A 22,813-nucleotide genomic window follows, 5' to 3' on the forward strand; every position below is an offset into this window, starting at 1 on the left:
TTGTGAAACCTCTGGTTGTCAGATGTATCCACTGGAATCTGGATATAGTGTTACAATATCTTAAGAGTTCTCATTTATTAACCGTTTCAGCTAAACAAATTAGTAAGCTATAACTTTCTTGTGCTAAGTATGATTTAAATTTTTCCAAATTCCCTCCTAGGAGAAAAAGGTGGGTTGTAGGTTTCTTTGTCCAATTAGCAGGTTTATTCTACATTTAGACAAGACTAAAAATGGAAAAGCTCCTATTTTTTTGTCATCACAATTCAGGAGCTGCCTCCTTCCAAGAATGCCATGTCTTCTCTTTATCAAGGGTTTAGTTACCAAAGCTCAAAGAAAATTAGATTAAGATCAAATGAAGGACTTAGTGTTTGGGTTCATGATACTAGAAGTAGAACTACTTCCTTTTATTTCTATAGAAATCTTTCTTTGGAAAGAGTTTTGGCGGTAACTCAGTTTTCACTCAATACTATTTAAAAGGAGCCTGTTATTAGGCATTGAGTGCAGTAGTAGCTTCGGGTAATGTAATATAAGTAGTTTAGAATGTGTATTAAAGGATAATTCATAACAATTAAGCTGTGAATTTGTATTAAGTTTGTAGTCGAGTATCAATTCTTTCGATGAGAGTAACCGAGTGTTGGGTACAAGGGCACTGTAGTAGCTAGTATATTGTTTTAGCGTCAAGTATTGAAAGTGTGTATAGGGTATAATTCATTAAATACCTTTAAGTTGGTATTGATTTTTAGACCCTCATGGGAATGTAGTATTAAATTTTTTCTCAGTATTGATTTGTGAGGCACAATATTGTGTGTTACTTGCAAGCCTTTGTTTGTTACCATTAAGGTCAAGTTTCTTGGAGGTGATTGTCAGCTAATTGGTGAAATTAGGTTAGAATATTAGATAGACTAGCTCTTTCATTCACTATCTTACCTTCATCAGTGTGTGGGAGTCAACCTTATGAACATCGGGTAAGACTTAGAATTATGGAATTTTAATATTATAATTTATTTTCATTAAATGCTGAAGCACTTGTGACACTTCTTTTTGAAGGCAACACTTTTCTAGCTTTCTGTATCTTTTCTTGTCTAGAGGAATATAGTTTTGAATTTTTAATTCTTGCCGACAGTCCCATGGGACGCTCTTTCCTCACAAGCACAGAAGAGAACTCTCTAGCCAGGTAGATGGAGTAGCAATGGGATTCCCACTTGGAGTTATCTTTGCCAACATGTACATGACTTGAGGAAGATATAACTTTCAGGAGTCACAAGAAGTCTAAAATCTATGCAAGATATTTGCATAAAATTTTCATCACAATTAGAAGACCTGATGATCCAAAGGTGCTTGAGAGTGCCTTTCCTTGATGTCCTTGTTGAGAAACAAGAAGCTCAGTACGCCACATAAATCTTGACGAAATCTACAAATATCGGCCTGTGCATCAACACACGGTGAAAGTCCAGGGTCCTACAAGAGTTCCGTCATTGGTGCTTGTATCAGGAAGTCCTTCTCCCACTGCAGTAGTTGGAAAGCTGCCCATGAAGAATTGCAACGTATGAATTAGATGTTAATGAACAATAGATAGTCCACCAACAATAGAGGAAATAATAAGGAAGAAATTGGATGAATTCTGCACACAGGTCCAGAACTCAATTAATTCTGCACACATGCCTAGATCTCAAATAATGATAACAAAGATTTAGATCTTTATCACAATATACACTATAGAATGGCCTTCAGACAAGAAGTAGATGTCTTAAAAGTATCATCAGTTGTGGAGTAAAATTAAAAGCATCATTTGAAAAAGTATTGCTGAGAATATACAGCAAGCCAAACTTGATAACTGCCCTTGTGATAAAAAACATTCATGCCTCCAGAGTACACAAGGATTCTTACATATTCAGATGTTTGGAAGGGGAATGTAAGCCCTTCAGTCAATGCTATATTGGCCACACATCAGCATTTTGTTGATTCACATGGCCAAAACTATCCCATTAAATTATCTTATTTAGGACAATTGTTCACAAGGAGGATGACTATGGGAGGCTGGTGATTGCTGAAGCAGTGTTCATCAGGATGTAGCAGCCTTTGTTAGATATTCAAATTTCCTCATATTGTGTCTTCTGGAACTTTGAAGCTATATTAGGGATGCAGATGTCTTCAGTAGCGATTTCATGAGTTTTTGCGGAAAATAATTTCTAATTCTCATATTTATTCTTATTTGGGGTATTTTGATGTTTTTAGATTTCTATTCATTTTTGTTTGTATGAATGCACTACTATTATATAGGGATAAAGATTTCTTTGTAAATAAGCCATGATAAAAGTCATTAGTTATTGGCTGAAACACCTGTTGTTATTATTATTATTATTATTAAAAGCTAAGCTACAACCCTAGTTGGAAAAGCAAGATTCCCAAGATCTCCAACAGGGAAAAATAGCCCAGAGAGGAAAGGAAATGAGGAAATATATAAGTTACAAGAGAAGTAATAAGTAATCAAAATAAAATATTTTAAGAACAGTAACAACATAAAATTAGATCTTTTATATATAAACTATGAAAGCTTCAAAACAAACAAGAGGAAGAGAAATGAGATAGGAATTGAATAAATGGAGCAGCACTAACAAATTTAATCTGCTTCTTCAAAATTTTATCCCTGAAGGTAAGAAAAGATAAAGAAAATTATGAAAGTGTTGCCTTAAGATAGTTAATGCTCTAAACAAAATTAATTATTTCTATACACACCAGAAGTTCATATCATGCCCCCTGTTTCCCTGCAGACTATTGATATCAAGAGGCTATCGGTTATGTTTCGACCTTAACACTAAAATATCAGTTAATATATGGCTTAATCAAGTGCTCCCAATGACATACACAGACATACAAATACAATACTGTAATGTACTCCACTAGAGGGGCACGAAAGAAATTGGCACATATTAGTTTTTATAATGCACATCAATTTTTGAGAAGGAAGTCCTATGAACCTTAGGTGAGTATAGAAGTAGTCATCTTTTATTAAAATTTCACCTTTGGAAATGTCCCTGGTTTTCAATGTGTTGGCTGGAAGTTTGAGCTGCGCTGAGGTCCGATAGTTTCCAGTAATGTCTGCAGCAATTGTCAATGTAAGCTAAGAATGGTGGTTTGTGTGATCTAGGGATGGTGGTCTGGAGAAGTCCTATAAGAATATTTACTGAATTATTAACAGCCATTGCCTGGTCCTCCCTGGTCCTAGCTTGGGTGGAAATGGCTAAGTGCTGATCATGTGTGTTGTATGTGTGCTCTATCCCTTCACTATTCTGCTTATCAAGTACCTTTAAAACCTCTACAAATTTCTAAACAAGTCAAAAGCATTTTGTGTCCATAAAGTCTTAATATTTTACTTTGTATTCAATGTGTATAACCTGTTCCATTGATTTGGTTAACAACTTTTAGCTGGACATATAACCAAAGTGACTACTTTCTGATTATAATACATATAACTGTATTCTGTTGTCTCCAAAAAATGTACAAGACAACCTAGTATGAATACAAATTATTCATTAAACAGCCCACCATTTGAAATACTGCACTCTACAGATTATGCAATCATTGCATTCCAGTAGTTTTTTAATAATGATAGTAATTTTTTAATATCATATAATGTCTTATTACAGAGAACATTTTTTAACTGAAGTATGAAGAAAACAGTGACTTGTATTTGTAAATAAAAGGAAACTTTTCATGATTACTTGCCTCTAGTTATTGTGAATTTTATATATTTATTCGTCCCTTGTATTTTACTTTGTTTTCTATCTTCTCTTGTCATTTATTTCCTACCATAGAGAAATTTAATTGCTGCATATCTGTATTTTTTTTTTATTTAGCCTTAATTATTTACTTTTTTCTTATACAGATAAAGGAACTTCAATAAAGAAAAAGCGATCTCAGTATTTTAAACAGAAGTCAGAACCTTCAAGATTAAGATTGAAAGGAAGTGATAAGTGGAACCCTCCTAAATCTCCTTTTAACTTATTGCAAGAGGTTTTATATCATGATCCCTGGAAACTCTTAGTAGGGACAATATTTCTCAACAGAACTACAGGTAAGTAGAATGAATTAATCGACATGTACAGTAGGAAAGAAATATAATAATTATTTACTAGCGGAACCTGTGTAAATAACACAAAATTATATTTTCAATACTAATTGTCTTGTTCCTAACCTGTACATATTTGAATAAAATGTCCCGAGATTAATTTTATAATCTAGGTTATGGAAATTCATAGAACTCAATTTTTTGTCTAATATTTAAAAAAAAGAGTCAGGTGCTAAAAAGAAAATTGGGAAAATTATATAAGATGTGCTTTGGTTAAGTAATCAAAGTCTAATGGGAATTTGTAAGAGTATACCATGAAATTATTTCTGTTTTCTTTAAAGCGTGAGTGTAATAGTATACCATGAAATTATTTCCGTGTTCTTTAAAGCGTGACACAAAAAAAATAACACACGCTATCGTATTGATATATAGATGCTCTCTGTGGAGCCAACCTACTTTTATCAGTGAATTTTCACAGCATGAATTGGATTAGAATCTGTATTTTTTCACCTATCTATAAAAATTTCCTTTCTATAGGAGAGGAAGCAATAGGGAAGAACATCCTTTGGAAGTTTTTTGAAAGATGGCCAACTCCAGAGGAAGCCTGCAAAGCCCGTTGGGAAGACATTGCTCAGCTCATCCAACCTCTGGGACTTCATGAAAAACGGGCAAAGATGATCATTCGTTTTTCAGGTTAGTTCATAAATATTATTTTACTGATAACCAAGTCTGACAAATTTTACTTTTTATTGTAGGATACTTGAGGTGATTGCAAGATCGTTATTTAATTTTATTTGAGTGTTTTCAGTTTTTAATATTTAATGATTGTATACTGTATATGAATGATTTAAATGAAAATTTCTTGAATTCATGTTTTTCATTCTTTATTGAAGGGCTTCAGCCAAAATAAAAGGTAAATGAAAATTGTTCCCACTGGAAAGAGTTGCTAGTAATAGAATGACTATGTAAACAGTATCTCCCTATTTTTTTTCTTTTGGTTTCAGATTCTTGTTTGGGCCATATCCTCTTCTGGTAGCTTTTTTGGGGAGGTCAAATTTCAATTAGTATACTTTTTGCATTCTCTTTTTAGATAAATGGATAAGTGTGCAGACAGGCTGTTGTATAATCTTGGATAAATTAAATTAAAAGTACAAGGATAAGCAGTTGTTTTCTGGTTTGTGTAAAAGTTTCGTAGCACTTAAATATTTTTGTATGTAAACTTTTAGTTATCTATATATGTTACTTTTAAAGATCATTAGTTTTCATGTGTAAGTTTTTTTTTTGCCTACTAGTAACAGTACATGATGCACGCTATAAAATTCCTTATCTTTTCACATTTAAATAACATAAATCAGTCTTTATTACATAAAGTAGAGTTTTTTCTCCAAAAAAAAATATTTTGAGATACTGGGCTTCAAAGTTTCTTGTGTAGAGATTGATTGACTAGTTATTAGTATGAATAAGTATGGGCCTTTAGCGGTAATGTTACCTCACCATGGTTCGTTCGTTCATTCTTTAGATTGCCCTACCCTACGTAAGACACAGACAGCTCATAAGAACATAATCATCATATTTCTCTGTTATTTACTTGCCAGTGTTGAGCCATTCCCTCAAATCCAAAAATGTCCTGCCACCCACTCATACATGTATAGGCTACATGTACCAAATACACACACATGAGCAAGTCTGGCTAACATATATTCCTGTTTCTCGATTTTTCTGGGCAAATTTTGTTTTTCAATATTAATCTTACCCGATGATCATGTAGCTGTCAACTCTGTTGCCCGACAGAAATCTACGGTCGGGATACGCCAGCGATCGCTATACAGGTGGGGGTGTACACAACAGCGCCATCTGTGAGCAGGTACTCAAGTACTTCTTGTCAACAAGAACTCAATTTTTCCTCTGTCGTGCCACCGGCTAGACCTACTTGGATACGCTGTTGATTCTGGAGTTATTGTTCACGATTTGGTGATGTATTTGCTCTAGAGTTTAGCCTTCGCTATTCAGGAAGCTTTATCATTAGCTTAGCAAGCTTTTGGAATTAATTTGATTTAATTATGGTGACGAAGAGAGTATGGACTCTCTTTCACTTTTAAATGGCCGACCCTTCCCTTAGACGGAAGTGTTGGTGTCGAAGAGAGTATAGACTCTCTTTCACTTTTTATGACCCACCCTTCCCTTAGACGGAAGTGTGTTTAGGTTTTTGGTAATTTTGCTTAACAAAGTTATAGATTTATTTTATAACATTGAGCCCGTCATATCGTTTTTCCTGTTAAGAATTTATGCTATTTTAATTTTAATGTTTTTGAAAGAATTTCTTTGATAGTCTCGTACTGTTTTCAAAGTTGAACTAATGTTTTGTTTAGTCTCCGCAGTTGTTGACGTTCAGAACGTTCAACTTGCGCTCTATCGTTACGATAGAGAGAGAGTATTTCACGGTTTCACGTTGCAGTAAGAGTAAACCGATTCTAGCGTTTCGTTCATTCTTTCTTAGCTTAAATGGTTTTAATTCTAATAAAGGAACTTTTTATTTGGGAAACCTTTCAGTTTTTTTCCTTTAACAAATAATATGTTTTAACGATATATATAATTGGGCTCATCTCTCAGGTTCTAAGTCAGGAGAGAGAGAGAGAGAGATAGAGACGGAGGGAGAGAGAGGAGGATAAACGTTTCGTTCAAGCGGGTAACGTTTTTCTCGTTTTTTGCTCTTCTCCCTAGTCGCTATAGGGGAAGAAGGTAAAACGTTTCTAGAGTTTTATTCTTGTTCCCAGGCTTTATGCGGTGAGAGATTTTAAACGTAGTTTATTTGATCTAGTGTTTAGTCTCTTTTCCAGCCACTGAATTCTTTATCTTTCATTATGTTTTTCTGTTACATTGTAATACTGTTTTCGCAATTACTACCTTTTAATGAAGGATAGGATTGCGTGTTTCAGGTACAAACCACTTAAAGTTTCGAGTTGAGTGAAATAAGTGCAAACAGAAAATCAAAAGTGATAAAGTGATATGCGCAAAGTGTTACAGTGTTGCGTTCGAGGGTTCGTCTGTTCGTGCCAGTTGTTCACCTAGTCCGATACCTCTTACAAGCTCCCAAGCCCAGGGGAGAAGTAATGTCGAAGGACTTATGGGTTCCACAGGCCTTGATCGACGAACAGACGTTTCCCTCCGTGGTTTCGGGTGTATCTACACACGTTGCCGACGTGATCACCCCACCCACACAAAGACGAGAGAGCCCATTTATTCCTCGTCTGCGGAAGAGGTTTCTCGCAGAAACCATGGACCAAATCTTGCAGCTTTTAAGTGCAAGTCGGTCCCTTCCGCGCAAGTCCAACGGCCTAGGTGTAGCCACTGGGTCAGTTCGGACTCGCTGCAGTACGACAACTGCACACCTCCCAAGAGAGGCAAGGTGGTACCGCAACAGGCAGTAACTCCGTCTGTTGCCGCACCAGCTGTTTTAGACCCTCAGTCACAACGGACAGTAGCTCCGTTTGTTGTTGTCTTTCATAGACCCTAGTGGTCCATGCTGCAGACTATACAGTCTCAGCTTGCTCCTTCATGCAGGAGTATCATGCTGGAAGGTTGACAATGCACCTGTTAACCTACAACCCGCCGAGGTTGTGCGCTCAGCAGATACTGCGGCTGCCTGCTCCCACCCTCCACCTGTGAGAGCTCCACCACCGATGCGCAGTCCACCCTGCCAGACGCATGTTCTTGCTGCACCATCTGCTAACATGCGTGAGCTACCGCATCAGCAGTGGGAAGGTTCTGTAGAGCTGCCGGGTTCCAGCACTATGCGGCATTCTCCGCAGCCCATGCAGCATGCTCTGCATACCTTACAGCATGCTCCGCATACCATGCAGCATGCTCTGCATACCTTACAGCATGCTCCGCATACCATGCAGCATGAGCCGCATACCTTACAGCATGCTCCGCATTCCATACCGCATGCTCCTTAACCCACCGCAGCCCCTCCCACGCACCAGCACTCTGCTTTTGTTGTTGCCAGCTCCCACACTCCGACTGCGGAGAAGGTTGACGATGCACCCGTGGGCCTACACCTCCCACGGTTGTGCACCCGGCATGGCTTCCTGCTCTCACACTCTTGTTGTGAGAGCTCCTCCACCCATGCACAGTCAACCCTGCCAGATGTATGATGACTCCCACACACAGAGCACTCCGTTGCCGTGCGTGAGCTACCACAAGCTGCCGTGTTTTGACACGGTGTGTCAGCCTCCGCAACACACTGTGGTTACCGCCACTCGCCAGCAGCAAACTAGTCAGTCAGGAGTTGAGGCTTCCCCACACAACTTTGGTTGTTGCCAACTCACAAACTGTCATACAGTTCACAGACTGTCAAGCAGTTTCATAACGTTGCCTTCTGGTCTGCTGCTTTTGCACCAGTGAAACCCTCACTGAGAGAACCTAGCTTTTCTCGGATATGGTTCCTGTAGATGAGAAAGTGCTGTTCTCCCTCCTTCTGATATTCCCTTGAGGACTCTGTCATTTGGAGAGGAGCCTTAAGCTGCTTAGCCTCCTATGGACTTTTATTTAAGCATTACATGCTTCCAGGGAGGGTAAATGGTTCCGCTTCAGTCGCTAACCCCGTCTGTTGCCACACCTGCTCCCATAGACCTTGGGCTTTGTTGCAAGACATGCAGTCCAAGCTTAGTCCTTGATAGAGGATTTTTTACGGAGAAGACCCTTCTTGCCAACGACCTTCCTACCGGTTGGTTGTACGCCCTGTTGACGCTGAGGTATCCTACTCACGTCCGCCAGTTGAGATGGTTCCTCCACCGGTGCGACCCAGTGTGGGTTGCCAGTCGCACGTTGATGTTATGCTACTCTCGGAGGTGGTTGTGGACGTTCAGTGTGTCACTGGGAAGACGTTCAACAACCAGCAGAGGTGACTTGTTGTGACGCAGTGCGGCAACCTCAGCAACCCGATAAGGGGTTGTCTGTACTACCCAGACAGTCTAGACAGTTTCGGGTTGTCGCTGTACTTCCTCGCTTCCCCATGGTTGACAGTTCACAGACTGTGCAGCAGTACCATGATCTTGTGTCCGGCTCCGTCACGCATCCACCAGTGCGACCGGATTCAGTGAGTCAGACGTTGCCCACTCCGTTGCCGTTTCCTCATCAGTTTCGGATGAGGAACCCTCTGATGAGGACATGGCTGAACAAGAAGATCAATCCCCAGCCCTGCTATCCATCCAGAAGATGCTGAAGAAGGAATACGGCCCTGTCAGGCTGTGGATGAGTCTGGTTAGGACACTGTCATCCGTGGTGCATTTGGTGTCACTTGGAAGACTACACCTCCGTCCTCTTCGGTTTCATCTAGCTCTTCACTGGAAAAGGACAAGACGCTAGAAGCGGTCTCGATCCCGGTTTCCGGAAGATAAGTCTGGTCTAACCTGAGGAAAGGACTTTATCAACCTTTTATAGGGTCTTCCCCTGACTGTTCAGACTCCCAACCACGTTCTCTTCTCAGACGCATCGGACGTAGGCTGGGGTGCGACCTTAGGCGGTAGGGAATGCTCGGGATTATGGAACTCGCGTCAAAGGACAATGCATTTTAACTGCAAGAAGCTTCTGGCAGTAAGTCTGGCCTGGAAAAGCTTCAGGTCTCTCCTTCAAGACAAAGTAATGGAGGTCAACACGGACAACTCCCTGCTTTGATGTTCATCTCCTAGCAAGGAGGGACCTACTCTCTGACATGGTGCGAGTTCGCTAGTGACCTCCTCTCCTGTTCAACAGGTCTAGACTTTTCACTAGTAACAAATTTCTTCCAAGGCAACTTGAATGTCTTAGCAGTTTGTCTCAGTAGGAAGGGACAATAATTCCAACATATTGGACCCTCCACAGAGATGTATGCAAGAGACTTTGGGTCACCTGGGGCCATCCAACCATAGATCTCTTCGCAACCTCGATGTCCAAGAGGCTCTCAACAGACCCAGCAGTGGTTCTTTTAGATGCCTTTCTACTAGATTAGTCTCATCTAGATCTATATGCATTCCCTCCGTTCTAGTTTGTCAACAAGGTACTGCAGAAGTTCGCCTCTCACGTTGGGACAAAGTTGACACTAGTTGCTTCCCTCTGGCCCGCGAGAGAATAACTTACCGAGGTACTTCGATGGCTAGTAGACGTTCCCAGAACTCTTCCCCTAAGGGTGGACCTGCTACGTCTGCCACGCGTAAGAAGGTACTCCAAGGCCTCCACGCTCTTCGTCTCACTGCCTTCAGAGTATCGAAAGACTCTCGAGAACTAGAGGTTTTTCGAAGGAGGCAACCAGAGCGATTGTTAGAGCAAGGAGAACATCCACCCTTAGAGTCTACCAATCGAAGTGGGGAATCTTCCTAAACTGGTGCAAGTCAGTATCCGTATCCTCGACCAGTACCTCTGTAACTCAAATAGCTGACTTCCTCTTATATCTGAGAAAAGAGCGATCTCTTTCAGCTCCCACTTTCAAGGGTTACAGAAGCATGTTGGCATCAGTCTTCCGTCACAGAGGCTTAGATCTTTTTAACAATAAAGATCTACAGGACCTCCTTAAGTCTTTTGAGACCACGAAGGAGCGTCGTTTGGTTACACCTGGTTGGAATTTAGACGTGGTTCTAAGATTCCTTATGTTAGACAGGTTCGAACCACTTCAATCAGCCTCCCTGAAAGATCTCACCTTTAAGACTCTTTTCCTGATATGCTTTACCAGCTAAAAGAGTCAGTGAGATTCATGCCTTCAGCAAGAACATCGGATTTTCATCCGAAACGGCTACATGTTCTACATCTTGGTTTTCTAGCCAAACACGAGCTGCCTTCTCGGCCTTGACCAATATCGTTCGTTATTCCAAACTTATCGATATGGTTGGAAAGGAACTAGAAAGAGTATTATGTCCTGTAGAGCTCTTAAGTTCTATTTTAAAAACCTTTATGAGGCCCGTCTGAAGCTTTATGGTGTTCAGTTAAGAATTCATCTTTGCCTATGTCAGAGAATTCTTTATCCCATTATTTTCAGACTGTTAATACGAGAAGCTCATTCCCTTCTGAATGAGGAAGACCAAGCTTGGCTGAAGGTAAGGACACACGAAGTTAGAGCTATCACAACTTCCGTGACCTTTTAATAAAATAGATCTCTGCTAAATATTTTCGACGCAACCTTTTGGAAAAGCTAATCAGTGTTCGCGTCTTTTATCTTAAGAATGTCCAGTCTCTTTACGAGAACTGCTACACTCTGGGACCATTCGTAGCAACGAGTGCAGTAGTGGTGGGGGCTCCACCACTACAATTCCCTAATTCCAGAACCTTTTTAATCTTTCTCTTGAAATATTTCTGGGTTGTCCGGAAGGCTAAGAAGCCTTCCGCATCCTGGTTGATTTGGCGGGTGGTCAAATTCTTTCTTGAGAAGCGCCTAGATTAGAGGTTGTGATGAGGTCCTTTAGTATGGGTTGCAGCCCTTAATACTTCAGCACCTAGGAGTCGCTCAGCATCCTAAGAGGATCGCTAGGCTCAGTAAGGAAGACGTACTTAAAAAGGCAGAGTAATGGTTCAAGTCGACTTCCTTACCAGGTACTTATTTATTTTATGTTTGTTATTTTGAATAACGGCTAAAATAAGATACGGGATACTTAGCTTCTTTGTTAACATGTATGCTGGTCTCCACCCACCACCCTGGGTGTGAATCAGCTACATGATCATCGGGTAAGATTAATATTGAAAAATGTTATTTTCATTAGTAAAATAAATTTTTGAATATACTTACCCGATGATCATGAATTTAAGGACCCACCCTTCCTCCCCATAGAGAACCAGTGGACCGAGGTGAAAATTGAGTTCTTGTTGACAAGAGGTACTTGAGTACCTGCTCACAGATGGCGCTGTTGTGTACACCCCCACCTGTATAGCGATCGCTGGCGTATCCCGACCGTAGATTTCTGTCGGGCAACAGAGTTGACAGCTACATGATCATCGGGTAAGTATATTCAAAAATTTATTTTACTAATGAAAATAACATTTTTCTCCTATTTTGTTATTGTCTCTAGACGTTGTGTGCATCTTCTAGTGTAAACATAACATTAAAGTTGTCAGTACTGTATATAAATGAGCAGACAAAGAAATAAGCAAAACGTACCTTAGTGAGATGTGCAGCAAACATATGTCTACAAATATCAAATAATATATACAGTAAAGAAAACGGGTATTTTATTCCTTAGAAAATCAGAGAAAATATTGAAATTATATGGGATGCTAAATTAAATAGGAATTTTTTAAGGGAAAGTGAATAATTAGGTACCCAGATCAGAAAAGTTACCTTCGGGACCCAACATGTTTGAATAATTATATGAAAAGGACTTTTTATTAATGAAACAAATTGTTTTCATTAAAAAATTTTTAAAACAGTATATGAACATTCTCTGAGCCAAAAATGGAATCACCTGAATTTTGAAATTCATACACCAAAGGTTGTCAGTTTGCATTCCCTAAAGAATTGATAGTTAAAAATGCCCCAGACTAAATTCTCTTCGCTTAAAGTCCTATAACAAAATAACTAAATACTGTAATCTCTTCTGACAAAAAAACTAAAGGGGCACTCATTAGAGTGTAGACTCCTGCCACGGCAGCTTATTTCTCAATCCTGACCTTGACCTTTGACCTTAACATGTATTAATTGGTGTGGATTTTCATAGACTCAAATATAAACCAAGTTTGAATTCTCTGTGACAGCGATGTCCAAACGTATGGCTGATTACGTGTATTGGGACATTTTGCTTGGATGTGACCTTGACCTTCCAAAATTTAATAATTTCCAACTTTTTACATAACAGTTAATCCCTGCAAGTTTCATTACTATACGATCAAAATTGTGGCCAGGAAGGTGTCCACAAACACACACTAAAAGGGGCAAAAACATAACCTCCTTCCAACTTCATTGGCGGAGGTAATTAGAAAATCTCCAATTTGATAATATTGATCACAGTGGTCACCTGATTTCGAGCCAGTCTCCTCCCCCCTGGGTGTCCTCTCCCCCTTTACACCTCTCGCCACTCCCTACATAGGGGGGTAGGCTTAGGTCACATGCTTTTAGAGAATGGGAAGTCACCCGGGGTGGGGATTAGATCTTTCGCTCACTGCGTCATCGCGAGTAGCGTAAGCGCCTCGCCTAGCCCTCCCCCCCTCCTTTCTCTCAAGTTATCCATCCGTGTTATTATTCCTCCCGTCCCAGAGGGTCGTGATATTTTGTGAATCGTATCTACTAATGGTAGTTATGTTTCTTTGATCGGATTCAGACATCCTACTCTATTCTGATACCTTACTTTACCCTATATGTGTTACGTAATGTTATGGATGGTTGGTTCGAGAGAGAGGGGCTGCGACGGAGATTTTAGTTTGTCTCCGGTTATCCATCCGTGTTATTAATACCTCCCGTCCCGGAGGGCCGCGATAATTTGTGAATCGTATCTACTAATGGTAGTTATGTTTCTTTGATTGGATTCAGACATCATACTCTGTTCTGATACCTTAATTTATCCCATATTTGTTAACGTAATTTTATGGATGGTTGGTTCGTGAGGGAGAGGGGCTGCGACGGAGATTATAGTTTATGTTAGAGTTAATACATAGCATTTGTTTTTAGCAACGCATTTCTTCCGGCGCTACATTGCTTACGTAGCATTGGGTTTTTGCACCGGATTTACGCATGTTTTCCGGTGCCACAGTGGTATCTATTTTCGCCCTTCCTGTCATTAGGTTTAATTCATTTAATTTCATGCATTCTGGAGTCTACGGACTTCGATGGTTGTTTCTAGTCAGCTTGTCACTTCTTGCTTACGCTCCCCACCCCGGTGGGTATCCTGTGTGCTGGGAACTTATAATAAAGACTACAGTAGAACCTCGGTTTACGAACGACTCCGCTTACGAATTTTTCGGTTTACGAAGTGACTTTCTCTGAAAAATTCGTCTCGGTTAACGAATATTGTATCGGTTAACAAGTTTAAATTTCCCTCCCACGCGCCATTTTTTGTGGAAAAGTGTTAACGCCGCGCTTCCTGATCGCATTTTTCATGGAAATAACTTAACGACAGCATCTCACAATGGAGTCACGTGACTCCTCCCACGCATACCTACCACCCCCTAAACCCCTTTATTACCCCCTTCACTCGTTCATTATCTCGGTATCCGCCGTCTCGATAGCATACATACTTAGTGAATTCGTGGACGATTTCTTTGTGATTTTTACACGTGGTTTGTGATTTGTTTTATTTTCACTCATTTGTGATTACAGTACTGTACAGTGTATTATTGTGATAGACAATGGCTCCTAAGATGTCGAAGAAGGAAAGCAGTAAGAAGAAGCTGATGATAACGATCGAGATGAAGAAGGAGATCATCGAGAAGCATGACCAAGGCATGCGTGTGAAAGACATTGCTAGTTTTTTCAATCGCTCGCAGTCGACGATATGCACAATATTAAAGAAAAAAGAAGAAATAAAGGCCGCTAAAGTAGCTAAAGGTGTATCGTCGTTGTCAAAACAACGGCCACCTATTCTTGATGACGTAGAAAATTTATTAATGGTGTGGTTAAATGAAAAGCAGCTCGCAGGAGATTCAGTAAATGAGAACATGATTTGCGAGAAGGCAAGAACCATTTACGAGGACTTGGTGAGAAGTGAGCCAGGCACATCAGCAGAAAAACAAAGTTTTAAGGCAAGCCGTGGTTGGTTTGAAAAATTCAAGAAGAGAACGGGTATCCATAGTGTTGTTCGGCATGGCGAGGGGGCCAGCGCCGATACGAAGGCAGCAGAGTCTTTTGTGAAAGAGTTCAAAAGGCTCGTGGACTCCGAGGACTACGTTTCCCAACAGGTGTTTAATTGCGATGAGACAGGCCTCTTTTGGAAGAAAATGCCCAGGAGGACCTATATCACGGCAGAAGAAAAGGCCCTTCCTGGCCATAAGCCCATGAAAGACCGTCTAACCCTGCTGTTCTGTTCCAACGCCAGTGGGGATTGCAAAATTAAACCTCTCCTGGTGTATCACTCGGAGAATCCACGAGCCTTCAAGAAGAACAATGTGCAGAAGAAAAAGTTGCACGTCATGTGGCGTTCTAATACGAAGGCTTGGGTGACAAGGATCTTCTTCGTTGAGTGGATGAACGAGGTTTTTGGTCCCGATGAACGAGGTTTTTGGTCCCGAAGTCAAGAGATACCTCCTGGAGAAGGACCTCCCACTCAAAGCCTTGCTGTTAATGGACAATGCTCCTGCCCATCCTCCAGCCATTGAAGAGGACATAGCGGAGGAATACAAGTTCATTAAGGTGAAGTTCCTACCCCCCAACACCACTCCAATACTCCAGCCCATGGATCAGCAAGTGATCTCAAATTTTAAAAAACTTTATACCAAAGCTATGTTCCAGCGCTGCTTTGAAGTAACAGAGGGCACCAACCTTACCCTCAGAGAGTTTTGGAAGGATCACTACTCCATCTACAACTGCCTGACTTTAATTGATAAAGCCTGGCAAGGAGTCACCAGGAGAACCCTCAATTCCGCCTGGAAGAAACTGTGGCCCGACGCCGTTGCAGAACGGGATTTCGAGGGGTTCGAACCCAACCAGGAGGAAGCAGTTGACGAGGATATTGTGTCCTTGGGCAAGGCAATGGGGCTGGAGGTGGACACGGATGACATCGACTACCTCCTGCAGGAGCATAAGGAGCAGCTGACCACCGAGGAGCTGAAGGACCTGCACGAGCAGCAGCAAAGAGAGGTAATAGAGGAAATCTCATCTGAGGAGGAGGGAGGCACTGCAAAATCACTGTCTTCGAATGAGATAAAAGATTTTTTAAAGAAGTGGGAAGACGTGAAAAGTTTTCTTGAGGAAAATGTTGCGAATAAGGCTGAAACAGACCGTGCAATAAATTTATTAGTCGATAATGGGGTGGGTCACTTCTATAAAATTTTAAAGAACAGACAAAAGCAGGTGTCTATTGAAAAATATCTTGTGAAGGGGGAGAAAAGAACTGTGAAAGACGACGACCAAGAGTCTCGCAAACGCAAAACCAGTGATAGTGAACGCCATTCTCGCGAGAGAACTCCAGTCAACGTTCCTGAAGTTCTCATGGAGGGAGATTCTCCCTCCAAGCAGTAACCCCCTCCTCCTCCTTCCCCTCCTCTCGTCTCCATCAAGCCAACAGCGACACTCCTCTAAGGTAAAGTTCAGGTTTACTGTGCATGCATATCCATATTTTCATCATTAAATGACTGCAATATTTTAATAATTTTGTGTAGAGTACAGTAGAGTACTGTATGTGTAAGGAAAAATTTGTGAAAATTGGTTTTTGTAGATGGGTTGAACTAATTATTTCGATTTTATAACATTCTTATGGGGAAATTCGTTTCGCGATACGAATTTTTCTGTTTACGAGTTCGCATTAGGAACGAATTAAATTCGTAAACCGAGGTTCTACTGTATTTATTTCATGACAGAGGTGTAACATGTTTTTTTTAATGCTATTTTGCATTTTTGGGCTCAGGCCATGTCGTCGTGATGGAAGTTCCTTCTTAGTAGCTTCCTAGGTTATATTTGACTACAGTGATATATCCCAGAGAATTTACCAAAGGTATCCAGAATTCTAACTCCTGGAGCGAATATCCCTTAATAATTTTAAAAAGGATATCGCATAGTATCAGAGGACGTATTCTTGACACGTCACATAGCTATCTATACCCCTAATAGTGTTTTCGCTTCGAGGGGAAAAGTGGCAAGAATTATAGGAGAGCCGTTATTAAGGCAACGCTCCTACTGTATTGTAATCGGGCGCCAACCAGCCACTGCGTGGCGCCATCTAGCCATTCTTTTGCTTGTAGCTTTGCTGACCGGTGTTTATCCCGTGTTATCTCTCGCTATTTTGGACTATTTTCGTTGCAATGATGTCTTCACCAGCCTCATCTGCCTCTGGAAAGTTAAGTAATATCTTTGAATTGTATAAATGTAAGCTCTTGCCAGTTTTGCTCTTCGATTAGATTGTAATTAACGTAACAAGAGCTGTTGCCAACCGGATGGCGTCATGGACGCAGTCGTTCTTTGCATGTACATTTAGTTAGCCAGAACGACTTTCCCGGCATCTTTCGCTTTAATAACTTTAGCTATTTAGCAATTTAGCTAGGAACTCATATTATGCCCGTGTTGTCGTGGGCTGGCAGAATATACCGAGCCCCAAGAGTACTAGGCTTCCTAGCCTAGGCACCTTCATTCTTACTGCATGATATAACATTCCTGGTAAAGTTTTATTGAAGATTAGGCAATATTTTATACAATTAAGATATTACTGCATAAAATTTTCCTCTTCCAAGATAGTATACCGATTTTCACTGCGCCTAATCTTCTAGCCTAGGGGCTTTGGTATACTTTCATACATGTCCCCAATTGCTCTTGTATTGTCTTTTAAGTGGAGACTGACACCTCCTATACCTTTTAAGTTGATACTAATCTCCTGGTGAGATTTTAGAGCAATTCCTCTCCCTACTGACTAGCCTAGGCTTTCCTCAGTTGGCTTTGCCTTGAACTGCGTTCTGGCAAATCTTTACTGGGGTGTTCTGCTTCTTTCTCTCAACCACTGAGTCGGTTTTTGAGTTTAGAATGGGAGATCAGAGTAGAATGTGTGTGTTTGACAACCGCCCGTCTTGGTGAAATGATTTCCCAAGTCAGGTTAGGTTGCCCTTACAGGAGGCTAGACCTCCCTAGGCCATTCCCTGGAGGATTTATATGATAATTTCCCCTCCCATGGCCTAGCAGACAGTCCTGTGCTGGTAGATCTTGGGCCGAAGAATTGAATTCTTCCTCTGCCTAAGGTCTCTGGCACTAGATTCTGTTCCCCTGTTGAGATTGCGGCTCGTGTGCCGTCTTCTCACTCTCAGACTAACCCAACCTAGGGAACTGAATTCCCCGGCCATGAGGTTGTCTACTCTAGGGATCAGAATCTCTTAGGTTAGGTGGTACCCTTCAGGTATTACCTCACCAATAGGACCCTTGCCCCTCCCCAGCTGTCCTTTAGTGTTGGCCTAGCCATCACACATCCTGGCCATCATTCTACATTCGACCCTATGGGTAGTTGAAGAATTGGCTTGAGGTTCCTTGTCTGCCGCCGGCAGGAACCCTCCTCTATTTTAGAGTGTTCTTCAGTCCTCCCTTGGACTGCCTTCCATATCCCTACTACCAATATGGATGGGATATGGTTGGATGGAAGCCCAAATATAATTCCCCCTTCCATATGAACCCTCCTTCCGGATGAAGGCCGGCAAGGCTGACCCTTTGCCTTCCTCCATCCTCACTTTTCCTTTGTCTTACATTAACTCTGGGCCGACTGCCGGCAGCTACGGCAGCCATGTTGGACGCCTTTTTGCCGGCAGTTAGCTCTGCCGCCACTTGCCATGGGCGCCACTGATCAACGACCCAACGGCAATAGGCACACTCTGACCGGCCGCCGCCAACTATGTTGTCTGCCGGCAGCCTGCAATCCAAAGTCTGCAGACATTCTCCGCCGGCCACTGGCGGGTCCTCCTTGATAGAGGGATCCTTCGGCTGCCGGCAGCGGAGCGTCTGCCAGCGACCTGCCGCCCATTATCCTGAAGGCAGTACTTACCTTCAATAGCCCAGGACATGCCGGCATATGCCGGCAGGCACTGCAGTACTGGCGGCAAGCCGCCGGCAGTCAGGGCTGTAGCCCATACAAAATTTTCCCACCTACAAGGTGCTTCATGGGCAGCCTATTGTGAGACCATCACACCTAAGAGAGCGATTCTCTCTGCTCATTAAATGTTGACAGCCATTACCTAAATTCCCCAATATTGAACCTGGAAGACAGTGCTAAGAAGACACTTTATATCCAAGGATATTATCTTCCCATAAAATTCGTTAAGAATTTAGTAGTGTATTCAATATTGTAGGAGGTCATAGCAATGGGCTGGACAGGAGGCACATGTGGGTGTCTTTTCCTTTCTTCTAGCTTACTCTATCCTAAGCTAAATAATATCATAAAATATGTATGATGAAATCTGTGAATTTCACCTAATACTTATATGCTTTAATTTCTTTACAGGAGGAGCATCCCGAGTGCGGGAACAACTTCTGCAGGGTCCGGAGTAAGAACTTCTGCGGCCATGACATGTGTAGGACCCATGCGCGCTGCGCCATTACGAAGGGATCTCTTAAGTATTGGGACCCACAGGTATGTACCGTTTGTGACAAACTGGTAAAGGAGGCTTTTGATGATCAAAAGTCTACAGAGTCAAGGGATGCAGCAAGAGAGACGCTGCGAAAATGGGTCAGGGGTTTTCAGAAGAACACCTCTGGCCCATATCTTCCTAACAAGAAGATGAGGGCTATTTTGTTCCCTAGGGCATCTCCGGATGCAATCATTCCCCAGGCTCAACCTGAGATTCCCCTCGTCCAAATTCCGATAGAATCTGTTGTATCAGATGCCTTGAAGGGTATCCAATTAGATGACAACATGTCAGTTGTCTCCGAGGAGACGGAACGTAGTCTCCTGGTAGAAGAATTGGAGCAGGAGACTGTCTTACCTCCTGGAAGCGAAGCAGAGAAAGCCGAAACGATTTCGGTTTCATCGGCTACGGTGGCCGAGCCGGTGACGTTGACTTCTTCTTCTTCCCCCCAGCTAGACTCGATCACTAATATGCTGCACTCACTTTTGTCCATGTTCCAGGACATGCAAAAGAAATCGTCCGAGAAGGAGGCTTCTTTACGGATGGAGATGCACCAGCTCGTGTCGACGCGTTTAGCCCCGAAGAAGCTAAACATCAAGGAACTTCCCGCCTTCTCTGACATCAATCCTTGGAGGTATGCTGAGCACATGCCGATGTCAGGGGGGAAGATCTTCCTCTCCGAGAAACTGGGCACTGTCCCAGTAGATGATGTGGAGTTCTGGCCCAGTAAAGGGGCCTATCCGGATTGCTATGTCCGCCTGAGGACGGAATCTTCGTCCAAAGAGGAGACAGAGCCGAAAGAGGTCATCGTTCTTGACCTCCCCAAGGCCCAGGCCCTGCTTACCAACACCTTGAAGGAGAGAGCCTTCACTAGCTCCAAGGTGCCGGCTCTCAGCAAGAAGCACCCTTCCTTCATTGCTGATCCCTCCCGTGCCTTCCCCTTTATGGACAAAGGGTTTAAGGCAGTTGAGGCAGGAAAACCTTGTCCTACACTCGAGGAGTGTAGACCCTTTTCCCTCGCCTTCCCATCTGATGATGCAGACTGGAAGGATGTTCACAACACCTTCTCAGTCGGGAAGCTGGAGGCAGACATTGGCGGACAACAGTTCGGTGAAGACCTCCCAAAGTTGTCGGACTTTCACCTGCGCAGGGAGCAGGAGACATAGAACGACTTGCCGCCTCTATGTCTCTGCAAACTGGGCTAGAGACAATGGCAAGCATTGCAGAAACCCCAGACATGTACATGGTCTTCGCCAAGGCTCATTTGGCGACGGTCACCAAAGACCTGTACAATTTTATTAAAGCCCGAAGGGCTTGCAGGGAGTTCGTGTTCGCCTCGGCTGCGGTGAGGCACGAACCAAGGAAACTGATAGCCTCCAACATCTGGGGAAAAGACCTCTTCTCAAGCGAAGTGGTCAAAGAGTTCATGGACAAAGCCGCAACGGAGAATAGGAATCTCCTCTCCAAGTGGGGCTTGTCCTCCAAGAGAAAGTCTTCTGCTGAAGAAGGTCCCCATCCAAAAAAGAAGATGAAACAACCAAGAGTGCCCTCTCGTCCTAGGCAACAACAACAGCTTCCCATGGCCATGGTGCCCCAGACGGTGGCACAACCAACCACCACCTTCCAGCTGGTGCCCCAAACGGTGGTGACCCAGTCGCCCGTTTTCACCCCAGCTTTTGAAAGGCAATCAACGACCTTTAGGCCGAAGTCTCGAGGTTCCTTTCGAGGATCCTCTAGACGCCCCTTCAGAGGTAGGGGCAACAAAGGTGGACGTGGCCAGGAGGTAAATCCTCCAACCAGCACTCAAAGTGAGATGCTACCGGTAGGAGGGAGACTTCTCCTTTTTCGGGATCGCTGGACCTTCGATCCCTGGGCCCACAGCCTAATCAAGAATGGACTAGGGTGGAGTTGGAATACAACTCCACCAAACTTCCCTCAATTCTTCCAACACTCAACCCCCATATTGGAAGAATATGTTCAGGAACTCTTGAACAAGAGAGTTTATAAGGAGGGCGAAGTCCATCAAATTCCAAGGAAGGCTATTTTGTGTTCCGAAGAAAGACTCGGAAAAGCTCAGAGTCATTCTGGACCTATCACCACTCAACAAGTTCTTAGTGAACTACAAATGCAGAATGCTGACGCTTCAACACATAAGGACCCTTTTGCCCAAACAGGCATACAGTCTCCATAGACATGACGGATGCGTACTGGCACGTTCCAATCAACCGTCAAGTTTCCCCTTACCTAGGGTTCAAGCTACAGAAAAGACAGTACGTTTTCAGAGCCATGCCCTTTAACATAGCCCCAAGGGTATTCACCAAGCTTGCGAACGCAGTCATTCATCAACTACGCCTAAAAGGAATTCAGGTGGTAGCCTACCTGGACGACTGGCTGGTGGGGGCAGCATCTAAGGAAGAGTGCACGCAAGCCTCCAAGGAAGTGATCCAGCTCCTGGAACACCTAGGATTCAAGATCAACTTGGAAAAGTCTCGACTATCTCCAGCCCAGAAGTTCCATTGGCTGGGTGTCCACTGGAACTTACAGTCACACTGCCTCTCCATTCCATCAAAGAAGAGGAGAGAGATAGCGGGATCTGTCAAGAGACTCCTTCAATCCGCCAGGATATCAAGAAGGCAACAGGAGAGAGTGTTGGGGTCCCTCCAGTTTGCCTCAGTGACAGACCCAGTATTGAGAGCACAATTAAAAGATGCATCAGGAGTTTGGAGAAAATACTCATCAAACACTCGAAGAGATCTAAAGAGACCGATACCAAATCGTCTGCAATCCCTACTCAAGCCATGGTCGGAGGCCAAGTACCTAAAGAAGAAGGTACCCTTACAACCGCCTCCACCGTCAGCCACCGTTCACACAAATGCCTCAAAGGAAGGGTGGGGAGGCCACTCTCACCATCGGAAAGTCCAAGGAACCTGGTCTTCCCTCTTCAAAACCTTCCACATCAACTATCTGAAACTGAAAGTCAAAGTCAACAAGAAGACAATATGAGTTTTCCTGGAAAAAATGGGTCGCCTTTGTCAAGGCAAAGAAACCTAAGGAGATTTCTATGGATTTCTGTTTGTCCTTCTTCATCCATCTCCATGAACAAGGTTTAGCAGCCAATACGATTACTACGTGCAAAGCTGCCCTAACCAGACCAGTGCTTTACGCCTTCCAGGTAGACTTCTCTAACGAAATCTTCAACAAGATTCCCAAAGCCTGCGCTAAACTTTGGCCCGCAGCCCCTCCAAAGCCCATTTCATGGTCCTTGGATAAGGTTCTTCACTTAGTATCAACTCGAACAACGAAGATTGCTCTCTGAAAGACTTGACTCAAAAGGTGATATTCCTATTTGTACTAGCCTCAGGAGCCAGAGTTAGCGAAATAGTGGCCCTCTCGAGGGATGAGGGCCACATTCAGTTCACAAACTGCGGAAAACTGAACCTCTTCCTGGACCCAACGTTTCTCGCCAAGAACGAGCTGCCCACTAAGAGGTGGGGTCCCTGGAGAATCTGCCCTCTGAAGGAAGAAGCATCCCTCTGCCTA

The 22,813-nt window shown here is 42.8% G+C and overlaps 1 pseudogene; it reads left to right on the plus strand.

Annotated features, from left to right (window-relative positions):
* LOC137648128 (neurofilament heavy polypeptide-like) overlaps positions 1 to 22,813 on the plus strand; it is a 152,549-nt pseudogene that overhangs the window by 117,487 nt on the left and 12,249 nt on the right.

This window comes from Palaemon carinicauda, chromosome 1, assembly GCF_036898095.1.
Source record: "Palaemon carinicauda isolate YSFRI2023 chromosome 1, ASM3689809v2, whole genome shotgun sequence".
NCBI lineage: Eukaryota > Metazoa > Arthropoda > Malacostraca > Decapoda > Palaemonidae > Palaemon > Palaemon carinicauda.